A 17,011-nucleotide genomic window follows, 5' to 3' on the forward strand; every position below is an offset into this window, starting at 1 on the left:
CTCTGGTGTCTGTACAGCCTTGCTATATACAACCATAAGGAATTACTCCTCTCAGTGGCAGTCAACGACTAGGTAACATTAACATGTGAACCTTATTCTCAGTATATAACCTACTCTGTGATGTATAAATGGTCAGAGTCTCTCGTAAGGTATCAGAGTGAAGCTGTCAAGGATCAACAGACTATCACTTTTCTCAGTTTCATTAGGACTGGCACAGAAGGCCATGGGTGTGTAACTTGAGACTCAGTGAGTGTAACATAATGTGTCCCAGTCTACATAAATGTTACCTGTGAGTAACTTTTATTCCTTCATGGCAACAAATGTGTAATCACACGGGACCAGAGATAGACCCCTCAGTTCCTTTTGGTTTCATGACATGAAACCACCTATACTAACACTTTGGTTGGCCGAGTAGTTCTGTGCTTGCTCAAAAGCATCCATCCATCCAGGTCCCTGCAGGAGCCAAGTATGACATCGGGAACATGTGTTTGGCAAATCTCAGGGTTACCACATGATGGACAAATGTGACATCTCATACACAGGATCACTTAACACCTGCGTAGTTGAGGATGTTTCAGTATGTGTGATGCATTGGTGGTGGAATCTGGGCTATTATGCTTGGCTCAGAAAGACTGCCTACGGAAATACAATCCTAGCCTCAACTTGGTGATAGTTTTGGATGTTGACATGTCTCTCAGAGCTACTGTGGCCTTCTGAAGGTACAAACTTCTGTTTTTCTCTAGCGGTTCCACATTTGGATTTGTTCTGTTTACTCCATAAACATTCCACCTGCTAGACTATTCATTCAGGCATGTATTAGGGTTTTTATTTTGTTTATTTTGTAAATTAATTTTTATTTAAATTAAAAACAATCTTATTTTACACACCAATCTTTGTTACCTCTCAGTCTTGTCCTCCCATTTCCCCCACCAGCGCCCCCAGGCTATGCCTCCCCATCCACTCTCCAGGGATGGTAATGCCTCCCATGGGGGATCATCAAATAAGTCACCTCATTTGGGCCAGGAGCTAGGGACTCCTCCAAGTATCTAGGCTGAGAGAGTATCCCTCCGTAAGTAATGGGCTCAAAAAGCTTATTCATGCCCTGGGAATAAATACTCATCCCACTGACATAGGCCCTGTAGACTGCCTAGCCCCAACAACTGCAGGAGACATGGTTTGGTCTTATTCAGGTTCTCCAGTTGTCAGACTGGGATCTGTGAGCTCCCACTTGCTCAGGTCAACTGTTTCTGTGGGTCTCCCTCGCATGGTCTTAACCTGTTTGCTTATCACTCCTCCCTCTCTAAAATGGATTCCATTGTCTCAGGGTTTAGCTGGGAATCTCTGTTTCTCCTTCCATCAGCTACTAGATGAAGGCTCTATGGTGGCAATTAAGGTAGTCATCAATCTCATTATATGGGAAGGGCATTTAAAGTAGCCTCTCCACCACTACTTAGATTCTTAGTTGGGATCATCCTTGTGGATCCCTGGAGATTTCTCTAGTGCCAGATTTCTCGTAAAGCCTGTGATGGCTACCTCTATTTAGGTATTTATTTTTTTGCTCTCCTTCTATGCTCCTTCTCTACCTTGACATTCTTGATCCCTCTTATTGTCTTCCCACTCCCTTTCTCCTCTCCTCTTTCTTCTACCTCCTTACCCCTCCTTTATGCTCTCAATTTACTCAGGAGACCTTGTCCCTTTCTCCATTGCTGGAGTCCATATAAGTCTCTCTTAGGGTCTTCCATGTTTCCTCGCTTCTCTAGTGTTGTGGACTCTAGACTTTCCTTTGCTCTATGTCTAATATCCACTTATGAGAGAGTAAATACCATGCTTTTTTCTGTGTCTGGGTTACCTCACTCAGGATAGTTTTGTCTACTTCCATCCATTTGCCTTTAAATTTTAATGTTTCATTGTGTTTTTCTGGTGAGTAGTACTCCATCGCGTAGACATACCACATTTTCTTCATCCATTCTTCAGTGGAGGGCCATCTAGGTAGTTTCCAGGTTCTGGCTATTACAAATAATGCTGCTATGCACATAGATGAACAGATGTTTTTGTTGTATGAGTTTTCATCCTTTGGGTATATGCCTAAGAGTGGAATTGCTGGATCTTTTTTTAAAATTTTTCATTTTTTGAGAAGATAAGCAAGATAGACAGATTCTTGACCCAACTAACCAAAGGAAATAAAGAGGTGACCTAAATGAGCAGAATCAGAAAAGAACAGGAAATAATTACAATAGGCACCAAGTAAATTCAGACTTGTATAAAAGAATAATCTAAAAACCTATAGAACATTAAGTTGTAAAATCTAAAGGAAATGGACAAACATAATAGGAATTGCTGGATCTTGTGGTAGACTGATTCCCATTTTCATGAGAAACCACCATACTGATTTCCAAAGTAGCTTTACAAGTTTGCATTTCCACCAACAGTGAAGGAGTGTTCTCCTTTCTCCATATTCTCTCCAGCATAAAACTGTCATTGGTGTTTTTGATTTTAGCTATTCTGACAGGTGTAAGATGGTATCTCAGAGTTGTTTTGATTTGCATTTCCCTGATGGCTAAGGATGTAGAGCAATTTTTTAAGTGCCTTTCAGCCATTTTAGATTCATCTATTGAGAATTCCCCATTAAATATGTACCCCTTTTTTGTCTTATTGACAGTGTTCTTTGCCTTACAGAAATGTTTATGTTCCAGAAGTTTCTATTTATTGATTGTTTCTTTCAGTGTCTGCTCAATTCATGTTATAAATAGGAAGTTATCTACTGTGCCCATTCATTCCAGGCTACTTTCCCTTCTGTCAGGCTCATTGCAGATGGACCTATGTTGAGGTTGTTGTTCCATTTCAGTTTGAGTTTTGTGCATGGTGATATATATGTATCTATTTGCATTTTTCTACCCATTGACACACAGTAATGCCAGGAACATTTGTTAAAGATGTTTTCTCTTTCCGTTGTGTCATTTTGGCTTCTTTGTCAAAAATTAGGTGTTTACAACCAGAGAGTCTGGGAAAAAGGGAGGACTCTAAGGGAGATATGCATGGTAACCCAGAGAATGTGAACAGGACAGAATCTTCTGAGGGGACTGGGAGCAAGTGGGAGGGGTGAGGAAGCTGGGAGAAAGAGAGGGGGTGAAGAAGAGGGCAGAGCAGAACATGGGGGAGCAAGAATGTTGAGTCAGGGGAAGAATAGAGGAGAGAAGGATGAGAGATACCATGACTGAGGGAACTATTATAGGTTTGAAGAGAGACCTGGCACTAGTGAGATGTCCAGAGGCCTACAAGGATGACATCAATTGGCAATCTAACCAATAGTGGAGAGGCTACCTTAAATGCCCTTCCCTGATAACATGATAGACAACTTCCTTGTCTGTCACCTGAGAGACTTCATCCAGTGGCTGAAAGAAGAAGAGGCAGACACCCACAGCTAAACACTGAACTGATCTCCTGGAACCCAGTAGCAGAGAGGGAGGTGTCATGAGCAAAGGGAGTAAGACTTGGTGGGTGAAACCCACAGAAACAGCTGACCTTAACAAGGGGGAATCTCATGGGCCCCAAACTGATAGCTGAGAGGCCAGCATGGGACTGATATAGACTCCCTGAACATGGGTGTCATTGAGGAATCCTCAGCATTCTTTGGGGCCTCAGGGAATAGAACAACATTTAACTCTTGAGAAACTACCTGTTTCCCAGACTCAGTGGCCCTGGGATTGTAGGCTGACACTCCCCTAATCCATCTCTAAAATCCATGTATGACTGAGTACATACCATGTTTGTCTTTTTGTGACTGTGTTACCTCACTCAGGATGGTTTCTTCTAGTGCCATCCATTTGCTTGCAAATTTCAAGATTCCATTGTTTTTTGTTTCTGGTGAGTACTACTCCATTGTGTAAATGTACCACATTTTCTCTATCCACTCTTCATTTTTGGGTCATCTAGGTTGCTTCCAAGATCTAGCTATTACAAATGAACATAGTGGAAGAGACATCCTTGTTGTATGAAGGATATATGCCTAAAAGTGGAATTGCTGGGTCATGTGGTACCAAATAACTCTACCAGGGAACTCTTACAGCTGATTAACTCCTTTAGAAATGTGGCAGGATACAAGACCAACTCAAGAAAATCAATAGCCCTACTATCTACAGAAGATAAGAGGGCTGAGAAAGAAATCAGAGACACATCACCCTTTACAATTGCCACAAACAACATTAAATACCTTGGGGTAATGCTAACCAAACAAGTGAAAGACCTGTATCGCAAGAACTTTGAATCTTTATAGAAAGAAATTAAAGAAGCAATCACAAAATGGAAAGATCTCCCATTCTCTTGGATCGGAAGGATCAATGTAGTAAAAATGGCAATCCTGCCAAAAGCAATCTACAGATTCAATGCAATCCCCATTAAAATCCCAGCACAATTCTTCACAGACCTTGAAAGAACAATAATCAATTTTGTATGGAAAAACAAAAGACCCAGGATAGCCAAAACAACCCTGTTCAACAAGGCAACGTCCGAAGGCATCACCATCCCTGACCTCAAGCTCTATTATAGAGCTATAGTCCTGAAAACAGCTTGTTATTGGCACAAAAGTAGACAAGTAGACCAATGGAATCGAATTGAAAACCTGGAAAATGACCCACACAAGTATGGACATCTGATCTTTGACAAAGAAGCTAAAAACATACAATGGAATAAAGAAAGTATCTTCAACAAATGGTGCTGGCATAACTGGAGGCTGGCATGTAGAAGAATGCGGATTGATCCATGTTTATTGACATGTCCAAAACTTAAGTCCAAATGGATCAAAGACCTCAACATAAATCCAGCCACACTGAACCTCTTAGAAGAGAAAGTGGGTGGTACCCTTGAACGAATTGGTACAGGAGACAGTTTCCTGAACATAACACCACTAGCACAGACAGTGAGATTAACAATTAATAAATGGGACCTCCTGAAACTGAGAAGCTTCTGTAAGGCAAAGGACACAGTCAGCAAGACAAAAAGGCAGCCCACAGAATGGGAAAAAATATTCACTAATCCCACATCTGACAAGGGTTGATCTCCAAAATTTACAAAGAAGCAAGTCTCCAAACCCCAAAGGATCCAATTAAAAAGTGGGCTGCAGAACTGAATAGAGACTTTTCAATAGAAGAGTCTAAAATGGCTGAGAGGCACTTGAGAAAGTGCTCAACATTCTTAGCCATCCAGGAAATGCAAATCAAAACAACTCTGAGATACCATCTCACTCCTGTCAGAATGGCTAAAATCAAAAACACCAACGACAATTTATGCTGGAGAGGATGTGGTGAAAGGGGAACAATCATCCATTGCTGGTGGGAATGCCAACTTGTTCAACCACTTTGGAAATCACTATGGAGTTTCCTCAGAAAAATGGGAATAAATCTACCACAAGTCCTAGCAACTCCACTCTTAGGCATATATCCAAAAGATGCCCATTCATACAACAAGGATGTCTGTTCCACTATGTTCATAGCAGCATTATCTGTAATAGCCAGGACTTGGAAGCAACTTAGATGTCCCTCAACCAAAGAGTGGATAGAGAAAATGTGGTACATCTACACAATGGAGTACTATTCAGCAGAAAAAAAACAATGGAATCCTGAGATTCGCAGGCAAATGGATGACACTAGAAGAAACCATCCTGAGTGAGGTAGCCCAGTCACAAAAAGAGAAACATGGCATGTACTCTCTTATAAATGGATTTTAGACATAGATCTGGGGAGTGCCAGCCTACAATCCCATGGCCAGGGAGTCTGGGAAACAGAAACTTCACTTAGTGGCTGATCGAAGAAGAGGCATACTCCCTCGGTTAAATACTGAGCTGAACTCAAGAAAGCCAGTAACAGAGAGGGAGGACTGGTGATCAAAGGGATTAAGACTGGGCTGGTTTAACCCCCAGAAACAGCTGACCTGATAAGGGTTAACTTTTGAATCCCAGGCTGATGCCTGGGAATCCAGCATGGGACTGATCAAGTCCCCCTGAATGCGGGTGTCAATGAGGAGGCCTAGGTAATTTATTGAGCCTTGGACAGTAGATCAGTACTCATCCCGAGTATAAACACAGACTTTGGACTCCTATCCAACAATGCGAGATGCACTCTCACCCTGAACTCTTGGGGGAGGGTCTAGGCCCTGCCCTGGATGAAATGACAGACTATGCACACCCCCATGGAGGGCCTCACCCTCCCTGGGGAAATGAGGGGATAACGGGGGGGGGGTTGGGGGGAGGGCATGGGAGGAGGGGAGGGAATGGGAGAGGGACCTGGAACTGACTTGTGAAGCAACCTCGTTTCTTATCTAAATTTAAACTTGAAAATAAAACTAAAAAAAAAAGAAATAAAAAAATAGTTTTTGTCATATACCTTGATCATTGTTTTCCCTCCCTCTACTTCTTCCAGTTCGTATACAACTTCTTTTCTACCTTTCATTTGAAAACTTTCTTCTTAAGATTAATAACAAAATAAGATAAATGTAATGAATGTAATAAGATTAAACAAAAACATTTTTAAATTAAATGAGACAAAAAGAAGGAACATGAATCAGAGCCCTACTCATTTGCACACTCAGCCATTCTATAGAAACACTCAGCTAGAGGCCATACTATATAAGAGGAACATTCATTAAGACCCACCCAGACCCATGAAAGCACACAGTAAGCTGCCTCAGAACTCTCTATGTGCATTGATTTAGGGAACCTGTTTTAAGGGTGTCCTCCATCCCCTCTGGGCTTAGGTTCCCCTAGTCTCCATTTTCCATGGTTCCCTGAACTTTGAGGGGAGTGAGTTTTTGGATACATTAAGTATAGTTCTGAGTGCTTCATGGTCTGTCCCTTTCTGCATAATATGCAAGATATATTTTCATCCGTAGTCATCACTCAGCCGGTTCCTTTGTAGTCCTCAGACACTATCCCCTTCCTGCTGGGAGAGTAAATCCCACTTTCCCAGAGCACTGAGGATTCAGGGCACACTTGGTGCTCAGCTGGATCCCTGTGTCACAAGGACACACAGGCTGGATGGAGGCTCCCTCTTTGATGCTGACAGACCCAAGGCCAGGACAGGGCAGGTGTCAGCCTTGGGATGGCAGGTGTCAGCCCTGGGATGAGCCATTGTTCTTTGAGGGCATGGGGATGCTTATCAGCCTTGAATCTCAATGTGTTGCTTGGAAGAGAAACATAAAGGAAATTGGAGATGGGAGTGGGACAGCACTGAGAGCAGAAGGGACAGAGCAGTGCCTTGGACACTGAACCAACAATGCACAGCCCATTGAATTTAGGGAAGACGGGGAAACTGTTCTTCCCAAAAGGTAGCAGGACAGCAGAGCCTGAGGACCTTGCTGGAGCTGAAGCTCTCCTCACAGGGAGGACAGCACAGCGGCAGGAGAGATGAAGGTGTACTCTGTGATTCCCTGCATGGGCTGCACCCTCTGGCAGGGGCTCCTGCTCACAAGTAAGTGTACCCACTCTCTGCTTGTGGTAGACTGGAACTCAGAAGCCTGCTGGAGTCTCCAAAAGGGGACAGGATCTTGAGAGGAGCCTTGAGGATTCTGTTTGCTGTTATGGCACAGATGGTACAGTGAGGGACAGAGGCTCAGTAACCTGAAGCTCTCAGTCAACAGTAGGTGGTGAAGGGAGGGAAAAGCCCCAGCATTTCCTATTCAAAGTGAGTTACAATGGCCGCCATGTTCTAAAGCCTGGTGGCCCCTGGCATGACAGGGTGACTCCATTTTCAAAGTTTGGATTTTGACTTCCTTAGGTCAGGAACAGTTCTTTCTGGTAGTCAAAGCTTTTTGCTATGTGGAACCAGCCAATGTACTGTCATGAGAGATACACTTATGCTAGGTTCCCTGGACATCTTCTCACGAGACTCAGCATGGACAATGTAGCTGCATAGGTACCCAGGTCATTAACTGTCCTGATGGTCACCTGAGACATCACAGGAAAGTCAGGGTCATGAAGGCATGGGAGAGATTACACATGTTCTACTGACAAGGGCTTGTCCTTAGTGGTCCAGCTCAGAGACTCTCTGCTCTTTACAAATGGCTTCAGTTTTTTCTTAGTGAGACAGCTCCCCAGATGTGAGCTGCAGACCACCAGGGGCAGCATTGGGACACATACTCAACACTAAGAAAAAGTATTTCTATAACCGGGGCCCCTCCATGTATCTTGGCTCCCACCTGGCTCCCACTGACTGGAGGTCAGTGACACAGTCTTCTCAGACTTACTCATTGTTCCCTGAATCTTTTACTGCCAAGGGATTATTTCCAGAATTCATGTGTTTCCTTAGAGAAACTTGGGATAGCCAAGAGGAATCAACTAGACAACTATCCAAGGCATCCCAGAGGTCAGGGAGCACATGGTCAGTTTCATCATATAGATCAGTAAGGACAGGAGCAGGAGCATCATCAGGAAACTCTGCATGGGATGATGGAGTCCAGAATGTTGTCTATAGGACTCAGGGCTTCTCATCCCTCATCTCCAGCTGTGAGGAGGAAAGTTAATAGCACTAAGTGCCCACATGAAGAAACTGGAGAATTGCCACACTAGAGAATTAACAGATCACCTGAAAGCTCTAGAACAAAAGGAAGCAAACTCACCCAGGAGGACTACATGACAGGAAATAATCAAATTGAGGGATGAAATCAATAAAGTAGAAAAAAGAAAACAATGAAACAGAGTTGGTTCTTTGAGAAAATCAACAAGATAAACAAACCTTTATCAAATCTAACTAAAAGACAGAGAGAAAACATGGTAACTAACAACATCAGAAATGAAAAAGGGGACATAACAACAGACACTGGAGAAATCCAACGAATCATCAGGTCATACTTGGAATATCTGTACTCCACTAAATTGGAAAATCTAAAGAAAAATGCATGGTTTTCTGGATAGATATCACTTACCAAAATTTAATCAAGAAGAGATAAACAATTTAAACAGATCTATATCCCCTAAAGAAATAGTAGCAGCCATAAAAATTCTTCCAACCAAGAAAATTCTTCCAGGGCAAGATGGTTTCAGTGTTGCATTGATTCTTTATATTGTTTTCCAGGTTTTTACTTTATTGATTTCAGCCCTCAATTTGATTATTTCCTGGCATCTACTCCTCCTGGGGGAGTTTGCTTCTTTGTGTTCTAGAGCTTTCAGCTGTGATGTTAATTCTCTGGTATAACTGTTCTCCTGTTTCTTCATGTGGGCACTTAGTGATATGAACTTCCCCCATAGCACTGCTTTCAAAGTGTCCCATAAGTTTGGGTACGTTGTGCCTTCATTCTCATTGAATTCTAGGAAGTTTTTAATTTCTTTATTTATTTTTTCTTTGACTTAGTAATGGTGCAATTGTGCATTATTCAATTTCCATGAGTTTGTATGGTTTCTGCAATTTGTGTTGTGGTTGAATTCTAATTTTAATGCATGGTGGTCTGATAAGATGCATGGGGTTATTCCAATTTTTTGTACCTGTTGAGGTGTGACATGTTGCCAAGTATGTGGTCAATTTTTGAGAAGGTTAAGACTGGGCTGGTTTAACCCCCAGAAACAGCTGACCAGACAAAGGTTAACTCTTGAATCCCAGGCATCAGCCTGGGAATCCAGCATGAGACTGATCAAGACCCCCTGAATCTGGGTGTCAGTGAGGAGGCCTAGGGAATCTATTGAGCCTTGGGCAGCAGATCAGTACCCATCCCAAGTATACACACGGACTTCGGACTCCCATAGAACAATGTGAGGTCCACTCTCACCCTGATCTCTTGGGGAAGGGTCTAGGCCCTGCCCTATATGAAATGACAGGCTATGGACACCCCCATGGAGGGCCTCACCCTCCCTGGGTGAATGAGGGGATAACCGGGGGGGGATTGGGGGGAGGGCACAGGAGGAGGGGAGGGAAAGGGAGAGGGACCTGGAACTGACTTGTGAAGCAACCTTGTTTCTTATCTAAATTTAAACTGGAAAATAAAATAAAAAAACAAAAAAAAAAACAAAAAACAAAACAAAAAAAGATGGTTTCAGTGTGGAATTCTACCAAAAATACGTGGAATAGCTAATATCAATACTCTTCACATTGTTACACACAATAAAAGTAGAAGGATCATGACCAAATTCTTTTTACGAGGCTACAATTACATTAGTAGCCAAACCACACAAAGACACAACAAAGACAGGGAATTACAGACCTATGTCCCTCATGAACATTGATGCAAAAATACTCAAGTAAATACTGGCAAACCAATCCAAGAACACATCAGAAAAATCATCCACCATGATCAAATAGGCTTCATCCCAGGGATGCAGGGATGGTCCAATGTATGAAAAACCATCAATGTAATCCACCATATAAACACATGGTCATCTCACTAGATGCTGAAAAGGCCTTTGACAAAATCCAACACCCCTTCATGATAAAGGTCTTGGATAGATCAGGAACATACCTAAACATAATAAAAGCTATATACAGCAAACCTACAGCCAGCATCAAGCTAAATGGAGAGAAACTAAAGGCGGTACCTCTAAAATCAGGAACATGACAAGGGTGTCCACTGTCTCCATATCTCTTCAATATTGTACTTGAAGTTCTAGCTAGAGCAGTAAGAAAACAAAAGGAGATCAAGGGGACATGAATTGGAAAGGAAGAAGTCAAACTTTCACTATTTGGAGATGATATGATAGTTTACATAAGCAACCCAAAGAATTCTACCAGGAAACTCCTACAGTTGATAAACACCTTCATTAAAGTGGCAGGATACAAAATTAACTAAAAAATCAGTAGCCCTACTGTATATAGACAATAAAGGGGATGAGAAAGAAATCAGAGAAACATCACACTTTACAATAGCCACAAACACCATAAAATATCTTGAGGTAACTCTAAACAAGCAAGTGAAAATCCTGTATAACAAGAACTTTGAGTCCATAAAAAAGAAATTAAAGAAGATACCAGGCTCTTGGATAGGTAGGACCAACGTAGCAAAAATGGCAATCTTACCAAAAGCAATCTACAGATTCAATGCAATCCCTATCAAAATACCAGCACAATTTTTCACCAACCTTGAAAGGACAATTCTTAACTTTATATGGAAAAACAAAAGACCCAGGATAGCCAAGGCAACCCTGTACAATAAAGGAATCTCTGGCGGCATCACCATCCCTGACTTCAAGCTCTATTATAGAGCTATAGTCCTGAAAACAGCTTGTTATTGGCACAAAAGCAGACAGGTACACCTATGGAATCGAATGGAAGATGCTGATATCAACCCACACATCTTTGAACACCTGATCTTTGACAAAGAAGCTAAAACTATACAATGGAAAAAAGAAAGCATCTTCACCAAATGCTGCTGGAGTAACTGGATGCTGGCATGTAAAAGACAACAGATAGATCCATATCTATATCCATGCACAAAACTTAAGTCCAAATGGATCAAAGACATCAAAATCAATCCAGCCACACTGAATCTCTTAGAGGAGAAAGTGGGAAGTACCCTTGAATGAATTGTTACTGGAGACTGCTTCCTGAACATAACACCAGTAGCACAGACACTGAGATCAACAATTAATAAATGGAACCTCCTGAAACTGAGGAGCTTCTACAGGATGAAGGACACAGTCAACAAGACAAAACGACAGTCCACTGAATGGGAAAAGATATTCACAAACCCGACATCTGTCAGAAGGCTGGTCTCCAAAATTTACAGAAGCTAGACTACAGAATACCAAAGGATCCAATTAAAAAAATGGGGTACAGAACTAAATAGAGAATTCTCAATAGAGGAGTCCAAAATAGCCAAGAGACACTTGAGAAAGTGCTAAACACTTTTAGTCATTAGGGAAATGTAAATCATTTCACTCCCATCAGAATGGCTAAAATAAAAAACACTAATGACAGCTTATGCTGGGGAGGATATGGAGAAAGGGATACACTCCTGGCTGCTGGTGGGAATGCCAACTAGTGAAGCCACTTTAGAGATCAGTATGGAGATTCCTCAGAAAAATTGAAATCACTCTAACACAAGATCCAACAATTACACTTTTAGGCATATGCCCAAAATATGTACCCTAATACAAAAAGGGCATCTGCTCAATTATGATCATAGCAGCATTATTTGTAATAGCCAGAACCTAGAAAAAACCTAAATGCCCCACGACTGAAGAGTGGATAGAGAAAATGTGGTACATTTACACAGTGGAGTACTACTCACCAGAAAAAAATGGAATCTTGAAATTTACAGGCAAATGGATAGAAATGAAAGAAACCATCCTGAGTGATGTAACCCAGTCACAAAAAGATAAGCATGGTATGTACTCACTCATATATGGATTTTAGACGTGGAGAAGGGCATTGCCAGCTCAAAACCCCACTGCCAGAGAGTCTTGGGTCCAGGGAGGACCCTAAGTGTGATATGCATGGTAATCCGGAGAAGGATTAGGGGATGCGATCTTGTAATTGGATTGGGGGGAGAAGGGGAGGGCAGAAGGAGATTGGAGAAAGACATGGAGAAAAGAGGAGGGGAGAGGAGGACATGGGAGAGCAGGAAGGTTGAGACAGGTTAAGAATAGAGGAGAAATGGATGGTAGATACCATAAAAGAGGGAGCCAGTATAAGTTGGAGGAGAGATCTGGCACTTGTGAGATATTCACAGATCTACAAGAATGACACCAACTGGCATTAAGGCTACCTTAAATGCCCCATGATAATAAGAATGATGATTACCTTATATGTCTTCCTAGAACTCTCATCCAATGGTTGTTGGAGGCAGAGGATGACACCCACAGCTATAAACTGTGTTGAAATCCTGGAACCCAGTTGCAAAGAAGAGTGATGACCAAAGGAATCAAGATCAGGCTAGATAACCCACAGAGGCAGCTGACCTAAACAATGGGGAACACATGGACCCCAGACTGATGACTGAGGGGTCACCATGGGACTGATCCAGACACCCTCCCACCAACCTGGGTGACAGAGAGGAGGCCTTGACAATCTGGGGGACCTGGGATGATAGAGCCGTATTTGTTCCTGGCATACAGAAGGACTCTGGGAACCCATACCACGTAGAGGGACGCTTTCTCACCCTGGACACAGAAGGAAGAACCTGGGCCCTTCCCAAGATGATGTGACAGACCCTGAAAATCCCTCATGGAGACCCTTGCCCTCCCTGGGGAGCAGAGAGGGGGTGGAGTGTAGGTGATGGGTTGGGAGGATTGGGCAGTGGGGGAGGAGGGGAGGGAGAGGGAACTGAAAGTGACATGTGTAAAAAGTTAAAAATATATGGAAGAAAACCCCCCTACAAACTTATAGCGGGAGACTTCAACATCCCACTCTCATCACTGGGCAGGACTACCAGACAGAAATTTAGCAAATATATAAAGGAACTGACAGAACTTATGACCCAATTGGGTTTAACAGACATCTATAGGACATTCCATCCAAACAAGTAAGAATATGCCTTCTTCTCAGAGCCATATGGAAACTTGTGTAAAATTAACCACACATTCAGCAACAAAGCAAACCTCACCAGATCCAAAAATAATGGGAATAACTGCCTGTATCATATTTTACTGGATCACCATGGCTTAAAGTTAGAATTCAACAACAACACAAATTGCAGAGAGCCTACAAACTCATGGAAATTGAGAAGTATTCAATTAAATCACTCCTGAGTCAAGGAAGACATAAAGAAATTCAAGACTTCCTAGAATTCAATGATAATGGAGGCACAACATACCCAATTTATGGGACACATTGAAAGCAGTGCTAAGAGGAAAGTTCATAGCACTAAGTGCTCACATGAAGAAAATGGAGAATAGTCACAGTAGAGAATTAACAGGACACCTGAATGATCTAGAACAGAAAAAAGCGAACTCACCCAGGAAAATTAGCTGCCAGGATATAATCCAATTGAGGGATGGAATCAATAAAGTAGAAACAAAGAAAACAATACAAAGAATGAACAAAATGAACAGTTGGTTCTTCAAGAAAATCAACAAGATAGACAAACCTTTACCCAAACTAATTGAAAGACAGACTGTGAAAATGCAAACTAACAAAATCAGAAATGAAAAAGAGGACATAACAAAGGACTAAGGAAATCCAGAGAGTCATCAGATCATACTTTGAAAATCTGTACTCCACATAACTGGGAAATTTAAAGGAAATGGACAATTTTCTGGATAGTTATCACTTACAAAAATCAAATCAAGAGCAGATAAACTGTTGGGAGCTGCAGAGTATCACGCCCATAAAATGGCGTTGGGTTCCTCATCCCACCAGCCCGATGGCGAGTGCTCTCAGTAAGTAAAGAACTCCTTATTAGGAGTAAGGCCACGTACCCTTCTAGATCTGCTTGGTGACAACCTATCCTAGCGTGCCACCTGGGTGTAGTTGATTGGCTATTGCTGAGTATATTAAGCCCCGACTCCCTGGGGTCAGGGCCACTCCTGTAAGCAAGGTTCCCGAATAAACTGTGAGAAGAAGATTTCTCATTTCTGAGTCATTCTTGCTGATCGAGGGTGGTCGCTACAAAATGGTGGCCTGTACGGGGACCTCAGAACTTCTCACAGTCGGGGTGGTACCGGTATGTTACCAAGGTAAGCGGAACAATAAGGACCTCGGTAAAGAGGCAATAAGGTCTCCGGCTAGGAGCAATAAGGTCTCTGGTTAGGAGCAAGACAGTTCACAGCTAAGGCGAACTGAAAGTAAAAGACCTTGCATCTGCTTTAGCTTGCAGAGTGAGAGTAAAGTAAATGGACCCTGCTTTTGTGGTGATAATTTGACTAATGTTTAATATTGTAGTGTGGGCTCTTGTCTTTTGGTGCTGTTACCCAACTTGCACACCTTTGGAGTGCACCAACTAAAAGAGTAGACTTAAAAAAGGCATAATGGGATCGTCACAATCACACCCAATTTTTCTGGCTCTTCAAGAGCTGCTTCTTTAAAAAAAATTAAAGTTAAGCAAAGCCACGTTGCAGAGGTTTTTGAGTGAATGAGATGTCATTGCACCCTGGTTTGCAGTTTCAGGGAACCTCTCTGTGGCTAGCTGGGATAAGCTGGGAAAAGACCTGGGGTTTGCTTGGAAAGAAGGAATGCTGAAACCATGCATTCGGCCAGTATGGCGGCTGAGGATCAATAGGGGAACAAAAAGGCTATAGAGAAAGGACAGGTTGCCCTCGAGATGCTCCAGGAAGAAAGATCAGAACAATCAGAAGGCGAGGGTAGGAAGAAGAAACAGAAAGGGAAAAAGAAACAAATCTATCCCTCCTTAAGGGAGCTTAGGAGAGAATTAGAAGAATCGGGGGAAGATTCAGGAACAGAGGAGGACCTCACAGAGGATGAGGAGGAAGAGATTGTCGAGCTAATGGGAAAACATTCTTTAAGAACGCCTGAGACGCAGCACCCTAAAATGGTGACTGCAAAGCAAGGGCACTGCCCTACCACTCCTCTACCCTACTGTTCACCAGAGGAACTAGAAGTTCCTGGTTGCAATACTTTCTGCCTGGAAGTGTGGCGCACTGTTCCTGCCGAGTTTCGGTTTACCCGGCCACTGGCTTATCCAGTTTTCCAGGATGGTAACCAACAGAGATATCATGAGCCACTTGACTTTAAAATAGTCAAAGCCCTGGCAGAGTCAGTATGCACCTATGTGGTGATGGCTGCTTTTACAATTGCCCAGGTGGAAGCACTTAATCGCTTCTGCATGACACCTGGTGATTGGATGAATTTGGTAAGAGCTTGTCTATCGCCAGGACGATATTTAGATTGGAGAGCTTTCCAAATTGAATTTGCCAATGATCAAGGTGTGGCTAACTGTGCGGCTGGTAACCCTGCTTGGGATGTAGACATGTTACTTGGTCAGGGTCGTTTTGCGCTACAACAAACAGGATATCCCCCTCAAGTGTATGATCAGGTTAACCAAATAGCCATTAGGGCTTGGAGGTCTCTGCCCAATAGAGGTGAAGTCAGTGGAAACCTTACAAAGATATTACAAGGCCCTATGGAACCCTTCTCAGATTTTGTGGCTAGAATGATAGAAGCTGCAGGAAGAGTGTTTGGGGATCCAGATACTGCTATGCCATTGATTAAGCAGTTGGTTTATGAACAGTGCACAAAGGAGTGTAAGGCTGCTATAACCCCATATAAAGGTAAAGGCCTTGAAGTCTGGATGAAGGTCTGTAGACAGTTAGGAGGTCCACTGACCAATGCAGGCCTAGCAGCTGTGGTGATGCAGCTAACTAAGAAAGGAGGAAATGCAGGGGCCTGTTTCAACTGTGGCAAACAAGGACGCCTCAAAAGGCAATGCCCTGAAAGAGGAAGTAGTAACAGAGGCAGTGGCTCCACCCAGTGGCCTAAGCCTGGGTTATGCCCTAGGTGCAAGAAAGGAAATCATTGGGCTAGTGCCTGTAGATCAGTGAAAGACATTAACGGACAGCCTTTTGCTCAGGGATATGGAGGAGCTCGTCCAAAAAACGGACAGCGGGGCCCACGACCCCAGGGCCCGCAAATATATGGGGCCATGGAGGATCAAGCCCAAGAGCAGAACCCCAAAACCTGGCCCTCTCTTCGACATCCGAGGGACCGAGGAGAGCCACTTCAGGCTCCGCGGGGCTGCACTTATGCTCCACCACCAGACTCGTATTAACACCAAGGATGGGGGTCCAACTTGTAGACACTGACTTTAAAGGACCCCTTGAGCCTGGTACAATGGGCCTGCTTCTAGGAAGATCATCTGCAACCATAAAAGGGCTACGAGTACATCCAGGAGTGATATTTCCTGATTACACAGGTGTGGTAAAGATTATGGTAGAATCCCCTAAAGGGATTACGGCCATTTCTCCTGGAGACAGGATAGCACAGCTGCTGCTTCTGCCAAGCCTACATGATAAATTTCCAGCTCAAACCAGGGAGAGGGGAGAAGGAGGTTTTGGTTCCATGGGATCAAACCTGACCTTCCTTGCCCTAGATCTCGACCAGCACCCAACTTTAGAATTACTAGTAGATGGTAAGAGAATTCT

This window comes from Mesocricetus auratus, unplaced genomic scaffold (assembly GCF_017639785.1).
Source record: "Mesocricetus auratus isolate SY011 unplaced genomic scaffold, BCM_Maur_2.0 Super-Scaffold_100038, whole genome shotgun sequence".
NCBI classification, from domain to species: domain Eukaryota; kingdom Metazoa; phylum Chordata; class Mammalia; order Rodentia; family Cricetidae; genus Mesocricetus; species Mesocricetus auratus.